Source organism: Rhinoderma darwinii, chromosome 1, assembly GCF_050947455.1.
Source record: "Rhinoderma darwinii isolate aRhiDar2 chromosome 1, aRhiDar2.hap1, whole genome shotgun sequence".
In the NCBI taxonomy this organism is placed as follows: Eukaryota; Metazoa; Chordata; class Amphibia; order Anura; family Rhinodermatidae; genus Rhinoderma; species Rhinoderma darwinii.
This window is the reverse complement of record NC_134687.1, coordinates 513178782-513196546: the sequence shown is the minus strand read 5'-3', so window position 1 is coordinate 513196546 and position 17765 is coordinate 513178782. Positions and strand designations below refer to the sequence as shown.

At 41.5% G+C, this 17765-nt stretch overlaps 1 protein-coding gene across 3 annotated transcripts in view; it reads left to right on the top strand.

Moving 5' to 3' along the window:
• COMMD10 (COMM domain containing 10) overlaps window positions 1-17765 on the top strand; it is a 403417-nt gene that overhangs the window by 221592 nt on the left and 164060 nt on the right. The window lies entirely within an intron of this gene.

Sequence of the window (17765 nt, the reverse complement as noted above, 5' to 3'; positions counted from 1 at the left end):
GTAAAGTGTAGTTGCAGCTTTAGTGAACCTGCTGGAATAGGTTAGGAACATGAGCGTAGCTGTAGCGGTCATAGCAGCTGCTATGGGGCCCAGTGGTTGAGGGGGCCTACTCAGGTCAAGAACATTGTTCATTTTTGTGAGGAATAACACATTGGAGGCCTTCTGCTGTCTGTCACTACTATGTGGATTAGGGTGTGTTCACATCAGCGTCGGGCTTCCGTTCATTGGTTCCGTTCGAACTTTCCGTCGAGGAGGAGCCGATGAACGGAAATTCAAACGAAAACCATAGCTTCTGTTTGCATTACCATTGATTTCAATGGTAATTCTTCCGTTGCAGTTGGTTTCCATTTGTTTCCGTTCCATAAAGTTTCTGTCTTTTTCACGGAAACAATAGCATAGTCGACTGCAATGGAAGAATTACCATTGAAATCAATGGTAATGCAAACAGAAGCTATGCTTTCCGTTTGGCTTTCCGTTCATCGACGCTGATTTGAACAGGCCCTTATGATGTGTGGCGCTATTATCCATGCCTTAGTTATTGCTAATTATGCTTCTGTTTCACTTACCTGCCATTAGGTGGTGGGGGTCCATCTCATGTTGCTATGGAGCCCTATAATTTTTAGTAACGCCCTTGATTAGGGTATTGCATGAAACGCCAATTCCATAACATATAGTGTTCGACTTAATATTCAAATTGAGCCAGAATTCTTGAGTACATTTTGCGCGCAATGTTTATTAACTGTTTGAGAATTTTTTTTCTCAAAACGTTCATGGGTGGCGTGGCTTGGGGAGAAAAGGGGCATGGTGTAGAAGAAAGGGGGCTTGGCCAAAAATGTTCCCAACGTGGCCAAAATATTTGTGTAAACTTAGCCAAATAATAAGTTGTAAAAGAAAGAGAAAGAGAGAGAGGGATTTGTTAACCTTTCTACAACAGTTTTCTGGTGTATAAAAGTCGCAAAAGGCCTAAAAGTTGCAATTTGCGTTTCAAATTGCGACTCTTGGCCTCTTTGCGCTCCTCACTTTTTTTTATAAAGGGGGCATAACTTTGAAAAGGGATGGGGGCACAGTGGCCAAATGTATTATAATTTATCCAAGAAAACTGGCGGAAATTATAGTGAAAATCTACACCAGCTACTAACTGGTGTGGATTTTACTATGTGGGGCCTAGCAAAGTAGAGGCTCATGCTCTGCCACATACCCTGCCTCCCCCCCCATAGGGCTTTTCACCCAACCCTCCATTCTGCACCTTACTGTACATGAATGGAATCACTCCCTTTTATAAATATCAGCTGTTTGCATAGTGGCAATAAACAACACCTGGTAGAACCTGGCTTTTTTCTGAAGGGTGCACTGTATTTATGAACAGGCTGTACCATGTGGGTTCCATGGAGGAGTATTGGCATATGTGCCCCACTGTATACATGGTATCTCACCCTGGTGGCGTTTCCTGCCAACGTGTGTTCATATATTGTGATCTGATACAGATATTGGTAGAGTAACTACACATCTGCGTAGCATAGAGCAACCTTTTTAATTCTACCTTTGGAATGAGGAGCTTTCCAAATTGATGGGTCATAAAACAACTTTTACATAAAATTCTAGAAGCCATCTCAATAATAATGAATAAACCGTGAGGCCTGTAGAGGTCTGTTGTCTTTTATCATATTTCAAGGCGCCTCCGTAAACTAAAAATTACACGCTTTCTGATTTTTGTAAGAAGACTGCGGATTTCTGAGCTGCGGTTACTTAGAGCCTGAGATGGTTTTCAGCTTTGATAGACTGAGAGTAATTCTCACTTCACACTATAGAGATCGGTCTTGCCGCCCGTGACGAAGTAAAACTGATGTAAATTATGTGCGCATCAGTTTAAAGGACAGGTCTGTGTAGCTCAGTCAGGCAGAGCAAAGTGGAGTCTGTTTATTTGTCTCAGCTATCAGAAGAATATAGGCTGCCACAAGAGCATAGAAGAATGAGATAGTGATGGAGTGCTTTGTGATGACCTGCATGCTGCGCCTGCACAAATTACACAAAGTGAAGGTTGTACAAGTCATGGAAAGCTTGAAAGGCTGGTTCTCTCTGAGCATGCAGAGGCTTTTAGTATGAGCGCTTATGACAAGGATGCAACATTTCGGATGGACAGGTATTTTTTATTCAATCAATATAACACATTCTTTGTTGGGGTGACCGTATATAATGAGTGCATTAAAGATTATACTTTCCATATCTATCGGCAGCTAAAGTAAACACAGTGTAAATAACTGTATAATTGTAAAAAAAACAAAATAGCGGATTTATAAATGTCTCATTTCCTAAGTCATCCTGCTGACTAACGCATCGCTGAAATGATTAATTAAAATCTTTTGGTAGATCAAGGTATCATCCCAGAAAACATAGCGTTGTGTTTTGTTTTAACAGAGTATACAGCTAGCTTGCTGTCTTAGAGAAGAAGCTACCTTGTTGCCCATGGCATCCAGAATTGAGGTTTTATTTTTGCACGGATGTAAAAAAAAAAAATTTTTTACCGGCAACTTTGTCTGAAGCACTTTATTCAAAAAGAGATTTGGAGCACATCCACACATCACACATGGTCTTGACGTGGTTTAGCCACTGCAGGAATTTATGCTATTGCTTCTTGTAAAGAAGACATTCCATCTCTCATGACATGACCGTTTTAGTATATACTTCTATTCATTATAAAATAACGATTCTAGAGCACCTTTTCTTAGAACTCCGCATCGTGCCGCTTTTCTGTTACTCATCCTACAAATTTATACATAATTTGACAACTGGATGTTAGCAGTCAGTGGTGTGTCCCTACATAGTCAGACACTGTCCAATTAGTCCTTACAGTCTCAGACCGTGTAGGGAAACGCCCCTTTGACAAGGGAAATGGTAACACCCAGTTGTCAAGTTATTCACAAGTTTCTAGGAAGAATAACAGAGGAACCTCGAAGAGTTAAGAAAAGATGCTCCACAGCAGTTATTTTATAGAGAATTCAAGTATTTACTAAAACAGACCTGTCTGGAGAACTTTACAAGCTTGTGGTTGACTGCACGCATCTCTAATGTAATCTGAAAAGCTTTTATTGGTCAAACAGTTATAGCAAAAAATTAGCAATATTTCGAACCAAATTAACAATCTGGTCTATGCCACCAACCTAACCCAAACCTAATTAGAGTTGTGACAGCTTGACAGGCAACAAAATTCTTGAATTATGAGTAGGGTATACCTGTGCGCATAAGCGAGCTTCCCTGGATTCACCCAGGCGCTGAAATCCTACCTATTGTCGCCTAGAATTGGTGATGATTTGGTGTCCGTTCTCACCATAGTAGAAGAAGAGACATAGATTCCTACAACGAGCATGTTCAGTTGTAAGTATCGCTACCCCGATCTGCATGGGTTCTTCAGCAGATTATTGCACCTCCCGACATCCCTGCCAATCCCGACTAGAGTCTCCTTCTGGCGGCTAGCACGGAGAGAGGCAGCACTGGACCACACAGAGGAAAGTACATTACATCAGGACTTCTCTTTCAAGAGAAATTGTCCCATGGGTCTTAAAAACAGCATCAAGGAAAAAACCAAACTGCAGACCCTCCTTTTTGAGTGGCAAAATCCAAAGCCATATTTGGGGGGCCCATGTTGATCTTTGCTGACTGTCTTCTAACTACGCCACAAATGCATGACAAAGGTTTATCTGTAATATGGAAATATTTACTGAGTAGGTTTTAGGGTATGTTCACACGCAGTGACCAGAAACGTCTGAAATTACGGAGCTGTTTTCAGGGGAAAACAGCTCCTGATTTTCTGACGTTTTTTTAACAACTCTCATTTATCGCAGCGTTTTTTACGCCCTTTTTTTGAGCTGTTTTTCAATGGAGTCAATGAAAAACGCCTCCAAAAACGTCCCAAGATGTGTCCTGCACTTCTTTCGACGAGCCGTCATTTTACGCGCAGTATTTTGACAGTGACGCGTAAAATAAAGGCTCGTGGGAACAGAACATCGTAATTCCCATTGAAAGCAATGGGCAGATGTTTCTAGGCGTATTAGGGGTGTTTTTTCAGGCGTAATTCGAGGCGTAAAACGCCCGAATCAGGTCTGAAAACACTGCGTGTGAACATACACTTACCCTTGTTTAGAGGGTCTATGTTTTACCCCAAGGGCCAATAAAGTAGGAGATATGATATTGAAAATTACTTATATAGGTTAGCTAACTAAATTTAGTTCAAAGTCCATTACCCTGTAATAAAAATAGACACTGATCGTGTAAAAAGCATTCACAGCATTGTCATTTTTTTTTTAAAGGCCTTCTTGCTGATTTCTGGAGGCAGGAGGATCTAGCATCTTGGAGTATGGGGACACTTGTGAAATGTCCCTATCCTGTATGGGGGTATGTTCTGTCAAAGATGATAAAATACTGGAGATGGTGCACTTAGCCTGATGATCATTGTAGTACCTCTACAGATGTCCTCTTGTCCTCTTTATTGAAAGATGGAGGTCCAGAATGATGACGAGATGTGGAAGGAGCTTTAGATGATGTAAAGATGGTAGTCAGTCCAGTCTTACATATCACAACCAGGCCTGGACTGATAACCAAGTAAAAAATACATAGTGGAGCAGAACAGCAGGACTCCCCCTATCCTAGGGCTGATAAAATCTCTACAGGTTGTAACAACGATCCCTTACATAATATAGTCCCATGTGCAAAACATCACTCCCCTCCCTTCAGTCCCCTCCAACATACAGTCTCATGTGCAAAACATAATTTCCCTCCATTCATCCCCCACCAACATACAGTCTCACGTGCAAAACCTCACTCTCCTCCCTTCATCCCCCTCCAACATACAGTCTCATGTGCAAAACCTCACTCTCCTCCCTTCATCCCCCTCCAACATACAGTCTCATGTGCAAAACCTCACTCTCCTCCCTTCATCCCCCTCCAACATACAGTCTCATGTGCAAAACCTCACTCTCCTCCCTTCAGCCCCCTCCAACATACAGTCTCATGTGCAAAACCTCACTCTCCTCCCTTCATCCCCCTCCAACATACAGTCTCATGTGCAAAACCTCACTCTCCTCCCTTCAGCCCCCTCCAACATACAGTCTCATGTGCAAAACCTCACTCTCCTCCCTTCAGCCCCCTCCAACCTACAGTCTCATGTGCAAAACCTCACTCTCCTCCCTTCATCCCCCTCCAACATACAGTCTCATGTGCAAAACCTCACTCTCCTCCCTTCAGCCCCCTCCAACATACAGTCTCATGTGCAAAACCTCACTCTCCTCCCTTCATCCCCCTCCAACATACAGTCTCATGTGCAAAACCTCACTCTCCTCCCTTCAGCCCCCTCCAACATACAGTCTCATGTGCAAAACCTCACTCTCCTCCCTTCATCCCCCTCCAACATAGTCTCATGTGCAAAACCTCACTCTCCTCCCTTCAGCCCCCTCCAACATACAGTCTCATGTGCAAAACCTCACTCTCCTCCCTTCAGCCCCCTCCAACCTACAGTCTCATGTGCAAAACCTCACTCTCCTCCCTTCATCCCCCTCCAACATACAGTCTCATGTGCAAAACCTCACTCTCCTCCCTTCAGCCCCCTCCAACCTACAGTCTCATGTGCAAAACCTCACTCTCCTCCCTTCATCCCCCTCCAACATAGTCTCATGTGCAAAACCTCACTCTCCTCCCTTCAGCCCCCTCCAACATACAGTCTCATGTGCAAAACCTCACTCTCCTCCCTTCATCCCCCTCCAACATACAGTCTCATGTGCAAAACCTCACTCTCCTCCCTTCAGCCCCCTCCAACATACAGTCTCATGTGCAAAACCTCACTCTCCTCCCTTCAGCCCCCTCCAACCTACAGTCTCATGTGCAAAACCTCACTCTCCTCCCTTCATCCCCCTCCAACATAGTCTCATGTGCAAAACCTCACTCTCCTCCCTTCAGCCCCCTCCAACATACAGTCTCATGTGCAAAACCTCACTCTCCTCCCTTCATCCCCCTCCAACATACAGTCTCATGTGCAAAACCTCACTCTCCTCCCTTCAGCCCCCTCCAACATACAGTCTCATGTGCAAAACCTCACTCTCCTCCCTTCAGCCCCCTCCAACATACAGTCTCATGTGCAAAACCTCACTCTCCTCCCTTCAGCCCCCTCCAACCTACAGTCTCATGTGCAAAACCTCACTCTCCTCCCTTCAGCCCCCTCCAACATACAGTCTCATGTGCAAAACCTCTCTCCTCCATTCAGCCCCCTCAAACATATATTCCCATGTAAAAAGAAGATTGTTCCCCTCCCTTCAGCCCCCTCCAGCATAAAAAAAATGTCACTACTCCCTATATCTTCGTCCAACATACATTGTCATGTGCAAAACATCACTTCGCTCAATTTAGCTCCCTCCAGAATACAGTTATATGTGCAAAACCTCACTTTCCTCCCTTCAATCCCCTCAAGCATACAGTCCGATGTAAAAAAAACATCACTCCCTTGTCTTCAGCCCCCTCCAACATACAGTTCTATGTTAAAAAATAACATCACTCCTCTCCCTTCATCCCCTTCCAGTCCCCTTCCAACATACAGTCCTTTTGTGCAAAACATCCTTCCCTTCAGCCCCCCTCCAACATAATCCTCACTCCTCTCTCTTCACTGTATACACATGTAGACTTGCACACTGCTGCTGCTTCCTGTAATAAATAGTACTGTAGTCTGGAAGGCCCCACTTTTCTCCGAAAAGGTCTCAACCCTTGCTATGATATTATACCTCGCAGGAGCACAACAGACTTCAGGGGTTGGGTGCCTCACTGACTGAAAAATGCAGAGACCGGTCAAAGGGGAGATACACAGGCCTGCCGGGGATGAGGAGAGCTGCAGACAATGGCCCATCTGGCATTTGCTAGAGTTGCCAGATGGGCAGTCCAGCCCTGACTGCAACCTTGAATGAGATTAGCTGAAATTTTTTCTTATATTTCTCAATTTTGAGGTCTTCAGGCACTAGACTACTCGGATCTTTCTCCTGTTCCCTAAAGAGAGGTTTCATCTATAGAGGGGTCTTCATGAGAATTTAGGATGCTATTGAAATTCTATTATAGATGTTGTTATAGACGGTGTGATAGATGTTGTTATAGATGGTATTAAATGGGATTTTATTATAGAAAGTATTCTTGTTGTTAAGCCTGATGTTATAGATGGTCTAGATGTAATCATTGTTCTTGTAAAGACTGCCTCTAAGTAAAAAATAAAATTAAGTTTAGTTTTAACATCGTTCCAGAAAAGTTCTGTAATGAAAATATAATTACTGTGAAGCACATGCCTCTATCGATAGTAACTGGACCGGCCAACAGATGTAATCAATGATCTAGAAATAGAAAACAATTGTACAGTGAAGAGATAAGACTGACACATTTGTCAATGTGTAAGACATACTTATAGGTCTGATGATGTCATAATATGTTAGAACTATATCATGATATCACAGGAAGCATGTGTAAATGGACCACACCCAGATTCTAGATGATGTAAACACAGGGAGTGTCGGCAGATGCTCCATGCCCAGATTGTGGAATATGACATCACAAGAAGTATGTTCTGATTCCATTCCAGACAGTGATGGAGAGAGAGAGCCACCATAGTAATAGCAGTTTTTGATACTTTCTTGTTTCTGTTTAGTGCCAACACTATATTATAATACACACATCCAGCATATGAAGTATAATGATATTCATTACAATCAGCACTAAATTTGTTCTACAGCTGCAATATTCCATTTATTATAGTATTTATTTATAAATACAATATTTTAATGTGGTTCCTTAACCCCTAGCACGAGGACGTATAGTTACTGAGTCGTCCCTGGTGCACACTGTCGGCCAGCGATCATTTGACGATCGCCGCATTTTAGGGGTTTCTAGCACATCGGCAGACCCCGGCTCTTAAATCGCGGGGTTTGCCGATGGTTAGCATAGCAAACCGAGGCCAAACAGTGGACTCCGTGTCTGCCATGGACGGAAACCTATTCCGTCCATGGCAGATAGGCTTCCTGTCAGAGTGACAGGAAGTCACTGTGTCGTTCCCGATGCACACTGTCGCCGACAGCTGACACTCCAGTGTTGCCGATCAGCGGCTCATCGCCGCTGATTTCGGCAATTAAAATCTTAAATGCGGCGTTCGACTGCGATCGCCGCGTTTTAGTTTTTTTTAGCACATCGGCAGCCCCCATGCAATCAACGGCCTCTGGGTCGCCAAATAACGGCCTCTGGGTCTCCCATGTATGGAAGCCTATGAGGACCAGCCTGTCAGAGTGACTGTGACGTCACACTGACAGTTGGAATACATTACACTACTGGGTAGTGTAATGTATTCTAGCAGCGATCAGTTCTGCAGGTCAAAAAGAAAGTGTAAAAAGTTAAAAAAAAAAAAGTTTATAAAAATGTTTTATAAAAGTGTAAAAATAAAAGGATTTTTTTCCTATAATAAGTCTTTTATTTTAGGAAAAAAATTAAAACATTAAAAAAAAGTACATATATTTGGTAACACCGCGTTCGGAACAACCCAACCTATAAAACTATGATGTTATTTTTCCCGCACGGTGAACACCGCAAAAAAAGTAAATGAAAAACTATGCCAGAATAACTATTTTTTGGTCACCAACCCTCCCAAGATATAGAATGAAAAGTGATCAAAAAGTCGCATTTACCCCAAAATAGTACCAATAAAAACTAACACCCGTCCCGCAAAAAACAAGCCCTTACACAGCTTTTTTTGACTGAAAAATAAAAAAGTTATGAATCTCAGAATATAGTGACACAAAAAATAAATTATTTTATAAAAATGTGATTTTATTGTGCAAACGCTGCAAAACATAAAAAAACTATATACATATTGTATTGTCGTAATCGTACCGTCTTGCAGAATAAAGTAAAAATTAATTTATTGGCGCAGTGAACGCCATAAGAAATAAAGAATTTAAAAAGCCAAAATCGCTGTTGTTTGGTCACCATAGCTCTAAAAAAAATTTTTTTATAAAAAGTGATCAAGAAGTTGTATTTACCATAAAATGGTACCAATAAAAGCTACAGCTCATCCCGCCAGAAATGAGCCCTCACACCACTCAATCGACCAAAAAACCAAAACAATTTTTTTTTTGACACATAGTCTTTACTTTGTAAAAGTAGTAAAATATAAAAAAAAAACTATATAAATTTGGAATCACCGTCATCGTATTGAGACGCAGAATAAAATTAAGTTGTTGTTTTTACCGCACTGTGAGAGAAGTAAAAACAAAACCCAAAAAACAATGGAGGAATCGTTTTTTTCCAATTTCAGCCCGCAAATTTTATTTTTTCAGTTTCCCAGTACATTACATGGGAATTTAAATGGTGTCCAAAGAAACTACAACTCCTCCCGCAAAAAATAAGCCCTCACACCACTCTATTGGTGAAAAAAGAAAAAAGTTATGGCTCTTGGAAGGTGGGGACTGGAAAATAAAAAAGTACCAGTCTTGAAAGGGTTAAATAATTTCTAATAAGAAAAAGTTTGACCACATGTGGGATAATGCCGTACCCAGGAGAAATTGCTTATCAAATGTTGGGGTGCTTTTTCTCTTTTATCCCTTGTGAAAATTAAAAAAAATTACATTTTAGTGGACAAAAATGTTGATATTAATTTTTTTACGGCCTAATTCCACTAAAGTCTACAAAAAACTTGTGGGGTCAAAATGCTCACTATACCCCGAGAAAAATTCCTTGAGGGGTGTAGTTTCCAAAATGGGGTCACTTTTGGGGGAGGTTCCACTGTTTTGGTCCCTCCAAGGCATTGCAAACGTGACATGGCACCGAAAACCATTCCAGCAAAATCTGCGCTCCAAAATCCAAAAGGTGCTCCTTCCCTTCTCAGCCCTGCAGTGGGTCCAAAAATCTGTTTATTGCCTTAAGCGGGAGAAATTGCTTTACAAATGTTGGGGTACTTTTTCTCCTTTTATGCCTTATAAAAATGAAGAAGATTCTATTTTTTAGCAGAAAAAAAGTAGATTTTCATCTTCACAGACTAATTCCACTAAATTCTGCAAAAAGCTGTGGGGTCTAAATGCTAACTATACCCCTAGAAAAAAGCTTTGAGGGGTGTTTCCAAAACGGGGTCACTTTTGGGGGGTTTTGACTATTTAGGCACCACAAGACCTCTTCAAACCTGACCTGGTGCCTAAAATATATTCTAAAAAAAGGAGTAGTTGCTCCTTTGGCCTGTGTTTTAGTCCATTAGCACACTAGAGCCACAGTAATAAACATATTTCTAAAAACTGCAGAATCTGGGCAATAAATATTGAGTTGCATTTCTCTGGTAAAACCTTCTGTGTTACAAAAAAAATGTATTAGAAATGAATTTCACCAGGGGGCGTGGCCTGGACGAGCATGGCAGGAGTCGCATAGAAGCTGAGCTCCCGGTGTGAAAGCCAGAAGCGGCTCAACTAAACTTGGTACCCGCTCCCTATCCGGTGGATTCAACCTCTGACCTGTTCCGGGACTTGTGGGTTCCAGTCGGGGCCTGCTCCGGTGCATCTGAGGTATACAGCTCTTACCCCGTGGTGGTCGGGGACGGAGCCGGCCATCTTCCTTCCTTCCTTCTTTCTGGCGGCGTTGAGTCTCTGGGACGTCCTCAGCGGCGGTGACCGGCTCTCTGGCAGGGGGAGAGAGAGGTGAGATCCAGGTGCCTCCTGTGGGTGCTGGCCGGCAGCTTCTTGTGGTGTGGTGCCCTGGCTGAGGTTACCTGACTGGGTCTTCTGGCGCCATTGCGGCACTACCTCCTCCGGCGGCCATCTTGAAAACCGGTCTCCCTGTATAGCGTGGTGCAGCGTTCTGTGCAGCAACACAAGAGAGGCTCAGAAAAGCAGAGTCCCTACTCCTGACCAAATCCTTGTTGGAGGGATTAGGAGCGGAAAAGAGCAGCTGTACTTGAGGTACTTGAATTTCACTGGTCTTTCTTGAAGAAGACTTCAATAACTTTCTGTCATATAGCCAAGCAGTGATTTCCCCCTTATCATAATGGGGGGCACGTCTAAAAGAAATGCTAAATCCAAGCCGGCTAAGCTTACAGAGTTTTTCCTTAGTCCTCAACTCAGAAAGCGATGGTGAACCGCCGTATCTCCCTCCCTCCTTCCTCACCTTTGCCATCTTCTAGGTCTGCGTCTGTGGAAAATGACATGCAGGATGACATGGAATCTCAGCCTGTTTCTGAACATATGATTAAGAGGCTTTTAAACTCGTTGAGAGATTCGATTCAATCGGATTTACGTCAAGTTATTGGGGACTTACAGATGGATATACAGGCTATTGCCTCAAGGACCGATCACGTGGAATACAAGTTAGAAGAATTTGTGAAATCTCATAACTCGCTTATCGATGCGAACTCCACATTGGAAGAAGTCATGAGACTGTCCACGAAAGTCTTGGATCTAGAGGATAGATCCAGAAGAAATAATGTCCGCATTAGAGGTATACCTGAATCGGTCACGCCGGATTTCTTAGCGCAATATCTTACAGACCTCATGAGTATTGTTCTGCCACAAGAATCGGCTCTGGATCTCATCATAGATAGGATTCACAGAATTCCTAAGCCTAAGCACATTGCCGCCCATCTGCCGAGAGACACAATTGCTCGCATCCATTTCTTTCATGTGAAGGACATTGCTTTATATCCGGATTTGTCAGCGGCGACCGTGCTACGACGAAAGGAATTTGCAGTGTTGACGAGAATTCTACGGGATAAAGGAATCTTGTACAAATGGGGCTTTCCAGTAAAGCTCATAATCTCAAGGAATGGTAGTCAACATGTTTGTTTCTCGCCGGCCTCTGCGAAAGAGCTTCTACATTCTTGGGGTCTCATAACGTCTCCTCCTTCGAGTCCTCATCTCAGGAATCCTTCTAGACCGGAGTTGATATCGCCGTTGTGGTTGGATACGAGGAGTAGGCCTAAACGGAGACTCCTTGACTGAAGGATGGGACTTCTCCGGTACAAATGGTTCATCAAGGCTTTCTGAGTTATCGTATGGACGTTACTCCTCCTTTCTACAGTTCTTGGGCTGAATTTTGCCTCCATTTTCTTTTCCCTGAAAGAGGGAAACTTCTGGTTGGTACATATGCTATATAGCATATCGGTATTGGATGTTTCTTTCTTTATGATGTTTTATGTTGGTTTTATATTGCTGTGCCATAATCCTAACTATTTTTTTCATGTGTCATAATGGGTCTTAAATTACTTTCTGTCAATGCTCATGGATTGAACTCTCCTTTCAAGAGATCTTTACTTTGGAAGGAGGCTTTCAAGTCCAAGGGTGATGTAATATGTGTTCAAGAGTCACATTTACCTTCTAAGGATTGTCATCTATTTAAAGTTTCCTCATGTATACTATGCCTCTAACAGCGGAAAGAAGGCGGGAATAATTATTGCTGTGAAGGAGTCACTTGCTTTTAAATGTAATTCAGTTTTTACTGACCCACAGGGTAGATTTATAATTCTAGTCTGTGAAATTGATAACCTCTTCTACACGTTGGTTTCTCTATATGCCCCTAATGTCAGGCAACTTCCCTTCATCAAAAAAGTACTGTCAAAAGCTAAATCTGTTCAGAAACGGGGATTAATATTATGTGGAGACTTTAATATAGTGGTGAATAAGGATATAGACCGTTCTGCAGGGAGTAATAGATTATCTCATGACTTGAGTTCCTTGGTGTTGGAGGAAGACTTGCATGACATTTGGCGATACCAACATGCTTCTGAAAAGGATTACACGTTCTTTTCTTCCTCACATAAGATGTACTCTAGGATCTACTTTTTTCTGGTGGATAGGGAGGTTTTATTAAATTCGGTGTCCTCTTCCCTTGGCTTGATAACTTGGTCGGATCATGCGCCAATTACTCTTCAGCTTTCTGATCAATACATTGCACCTCATAATTCCTCTTGGAGGCTGAATACATTCCTATTAAATTCCCCAGAACTCCAAGCCTCTATAGGAAAGGCTTTGACGGAATTTTTTGAGCTTAATGGTCCTACGGCCTCCTCTCCTGAACTCCTCTGGTGTACACATAAGGCGTTTGTAAGGGGTCTATTTATTCAGGCCGCTGCTAGAGCAAAAAGGGATAGAAATAAAGAATTTGAATTTCTTATTGGTAATATAAGGTCCTTGGAGTCGCAATTAAAGATTACTCCCTCATCTTCCTTGCGAAACGACTTAAGGAACATAAATTGCGCACGCACCAGCTCTTCCTATATGAGAGGACTTTGAAAAAACTCAAATGGAACTTTTACGTACAAGGTGATAGGCCAAGTAAAATCTTGGCAAAAAGAGTGAAACCGCATGTGGCTAAGTCCAAAATTGCCTGGCTACGCACGGCAGAGGGGATGAAGGTGTATGATCCTCAACAGATCACTGATACATTTGCGACATATTATAGCTCCCTGTATAATCTTAAAAATGATAAACCGCTTCCTGAAGTGTCCAAATCTGCGGTGGAATGCTTTTTTGAAACAAGTACAACTTCCAGTCTTATCTAAGTCCCAACTTAATCAATTAAATGCCCCTTTTACGGCTGAGGAAATCAAATTGGCCATTCTTCGCTCTAAACATAATAAATCCCCTGGGCCGGATGGTCTGCCGAATGAATATTACTGAACTTTTGTAGACTCGCTGGTTCCATATATGCAATCTACGTTTATGGGTATTGCATCTACGCTTGCCCCCCTTTCAGAAATGTTACAGGCCACCATAGTTACACTTCCTAAGCCGGGTACAACCCCAGATTCCCCAGCCAATTTTCGCCCAATATCCCTATTAAATTGCGATATAAAATTTTATGCTAAACTATTGGCGAATAGGTTGAACGATTGCTTGCCCTCCCTGAAAGCACTAGATCAAGTTGGGTTTGTCAAAGGTCGTCAAGTGTGCGACGGTACGCCCAGAATGTTAGATCTCATCCAGTTAGCCAGGGATTCTGAGCATGCCTCCCTTTTCATTTCCCTAGATGCCGAAAAGGCTTTTGACGGAGTTAACTGGCAATATCTGGAGGGTAATTTATAAAGGAATGGAAACCAAATTTATCTAAAGACGGCCATACTTTCTCTATATTCCTCCCGGTCGGCTAGGGTTCTGTCCTCCGGTCTTCTATCTAGATCTATTACTATCACTAATGGGACTAGGCAGGGGTGTTCTTTATCCCCATTGATATTTACCTTATGTATGGAACCATTTGTGGAAATGATTCGGAGCTCTGATAATATTTTGGATATCCGGGTGGGTAGGAAGGAACACAAAATAGGATTATATGCGGATGATGTTATCGTGACCTGCACTTCTCCCTTTTATCTTTGACAGAATTACTTCGTATAATTTCTAGGTTTTCGGAGGTATCTTATTATAAGTTAAATGTTTCTAAATCCATGATGTTACCAATACATATAGATCCTCAATTGAAACGTAATTTGTCTCATTTTCATATGGCATGGGCGGACTCAGGGTTGGTATACTTGGGGATAAAACTGTACTCTTCACTGTTTCTTGTTCTAAAGGAAAACTACTCAGTGCTCATTGAAGATATGAGATCAGAGTGTGAGAGATTGAATACGTTCCAGTTATCATGGATTGCTAGAATCAACTTAGTTAAAACGTTATTGCTTCCCAAATATTTATACTTCTGCAGGACTATTCCACTGTTGTTACCTACTTCTATCTCCTCACAAATCCAGAACTTATTTCTCAAGTTCATCTGGAATAATAAAATAGCGAGAGTAGCCAAAAAATTATTGTTTCAAAAGGTTAGGGGGGGGGGGTATGGGAGTCCCAGATGTGACCGCCTACAACGTAGCTGCCATCATGGATCAGTTGGGTTCGTTATGGAGCTCCCCAGCTCCGTCTTTGGTCCCAGTTAGAAAATGAGATGTTTCTTCGCTCTTCTTTACGCACTCTGATGGCTGCGACTTATGTGGGGGCGGGTTTGCCTAGGGTAACCTTGTTAACCACCTCTGATGCATTGAAATGCTGGAAATTAAAGGTCTGCACAAATCAATGGGTGTACCCCGCTCATGAACATATACCGTTGCAAGCATTCCAGTCTTTAGTGCCACATGTATTTTTGTCGACCTGGGAGACGCTGGGTATAACAGCTCTTTCGGATCTGTATGAAGGAGGACACCTGCGGTCTTTTGAGCAGTTAGTACTAGAATATGGCTTGTCTCGAAACAAGTTCTACCAGTATCTCTAGATAAGGCATATGGTTCAATCAATTTCTGTCCCGGCTAAACCTAATAATCATTCCTCATTTCATAAATTTTTGTTTAAATGGCAAGGTCACAGTAAGGGCCTGGCTTTTAGTTATGATCTTCTCCTGAAGGGGCAGAATTCAGGAAAGTCTGCTCATGTGCTGCGATGGGAACGAGAGATGGGAACTACATTTTCTACGGAACAATGGTTGAAGGCCTGTAGTTGGATTGTTTGGCATTCTAAATGCGTTAATCATATTGAACTCACCCGTAAAATTCATCTTAGTGGTACCTGACTCTGTCCAGATTTGCTCATATGTTGCAAAGTAGTTCTAATAGCTGCTGGAGAGGCTGTGGCTCCCTTGGATCCACTCTGCATATGTGGTGGTCCTGTCCAACGGTTGGAGTTTTGTGGAAGTAGGTTTTTCACCTACTTTTAGAACTCACAGGAATATCTCTTCCATATTGCCCGGAATTGGCCATCCTTGATATTGGACTGGAGGATATTCTTATTGGTTTTCGGGTACTTGTGCAACACGTCTTTATTGCTGCTAGAATGGCAATTGCCAAATCCTGGAAGTCTCCCATCCCTTGTCGAAAGTGATAGGCAGGATAAATGTTACCTGTCACCATGAAACTCATGTATTGCAAACTCCCTCTGGTCATACAAAGAATGTACGTTCTTGGGAGCTGTGGGTAAATTCTAACTATTATGTCTAAATGACAAGCTTTCTCTGGGAAAATGGTTTCATTTGTATTTTTTTTTATTTTTGTATGAACATGGCATAGCAAAGTTGTTTCTTGTTTGTGTATGTCTTTTTGATGTATCACATGTGTGTACTGCTTCTTTTAAGGGTCCATGTTTCTAGGACTATGTTTTGCTTTGTATTGTTGGAAAATTTTTTAACATTTTCAATAAAAATCTATTGATTAAAATAAAGAAAGAAATTAATTTCAGCAAAAAAATTGTAATTTGTAAATTTCACCTCTACTTTGCTTTAATTCCTGTGAAACGCCTAAAGGGTTAAAATACTTTCTGAATACGGTTTTAAATACTTTGATGGGTGCAGTTTTTTTAAATAGGATGATTTATGGGAATTTTCTAAAATATAAGACCCTCAAAGCCACTTCACATCTGAACTGGTCCCTGAAAAAATAGCCTTTTGAAATTTTCTTGAAAATATGAGAAATTGCGGCTAAAGTTCTAAGCCTTGTAAAGTCCTAGAAAAATAAGGACGTGAAAAAAACGATGCAAACATAAAGTAGACATATGGGAAATGTTAACAGGTAAATATTTTGTGTGGTATTGCTATTTGTAGAAGATACATTTAAATTTAGAAAAATGCTAATTTTTGCAATTTTTTTCTACAATTTAAAGGTTTTCACAAATAATCGACCAAATTTTTTCACTAACATAAAGTACAATATGTCACGAGAAAACCATCTCCAAAACGCTTGAATAGGTTAAAGCATTCCAAAGTTATTAACACATAAAGCAACACATGTCAGATTTGAAAAAAATCATCTGTGTCCACAAGGTCAAAACAGGCTGCGTCCTGAAGGGGTTAAAGGAGAGCAAAATAGGTTGTCCATCCGATACTTAGGATGACATCAATATTTGATTGGCAGAGATCTGAAACAGGACCCCTGAAATTAGCAGAATAAAGGCGAAACCAATTGTTGCGTACATGAACCCAGCGACTCATCTGTAAGGATGTCTGTGCCCAGTACTGCAGCTCGGACCCCCACAAATAAAATATTGTTAACCTATCCTGAGGATAAACAATAAAATTAAGATTTTGGGAAATCAAACATAACTATTTTTCTTATGGGATTTTTCAACAACTTTTTCACTGTTCGTTTTACTGTGAAATATAAAACAAACTAGAAACCGCACACGCTCTAGAACATTTTTTATTTTACAAATGTATGTTCACATGGTGTAATTTGTAGACAGAAAAAAGTCTGATGCGTAATCCACGTTCAAAATACAAGTGTACAATAAAAACAGCACAAAAAAAGGCATGCATTTTTAAGTATTTTTTCACCGCTTTTTTTATGCTGATTTTGTAAATACTGTACCTAAATGCCTATGTAGAATGTTTAAAAATGTACTGGGCAAATAATGTGCCTCATATTTTGCACATGATTTACATGCAAAAACACTCAAAAGAGCAAGCAAGTAATTTTTGACAGCGTTTTAAAGCCCACCATTGGCTTCAAAGGGAAAATCTGTCGTTATTTCGGAGCCGAAAACGCACCAAGGATTTACATAACCCTTTTCTTAATGTGATGTGTAATGTTATTGCTTCAACATACAAAAAAAAAATATATGCGCTTACAGCGCTTATTCCCATTGAAGTCAATTGGAAGCTTTCACCCCTTTATGCATTGTCATGTACATGTACATGACAAGCGTTAAACTGACGTATAGAGCGCACACCGTAATAAGCATACTAAGGTGTCGGCTGTGTAATACCCGTGATTCTGCCCGTGTAATTAATAGCGACCGCGGCATCTT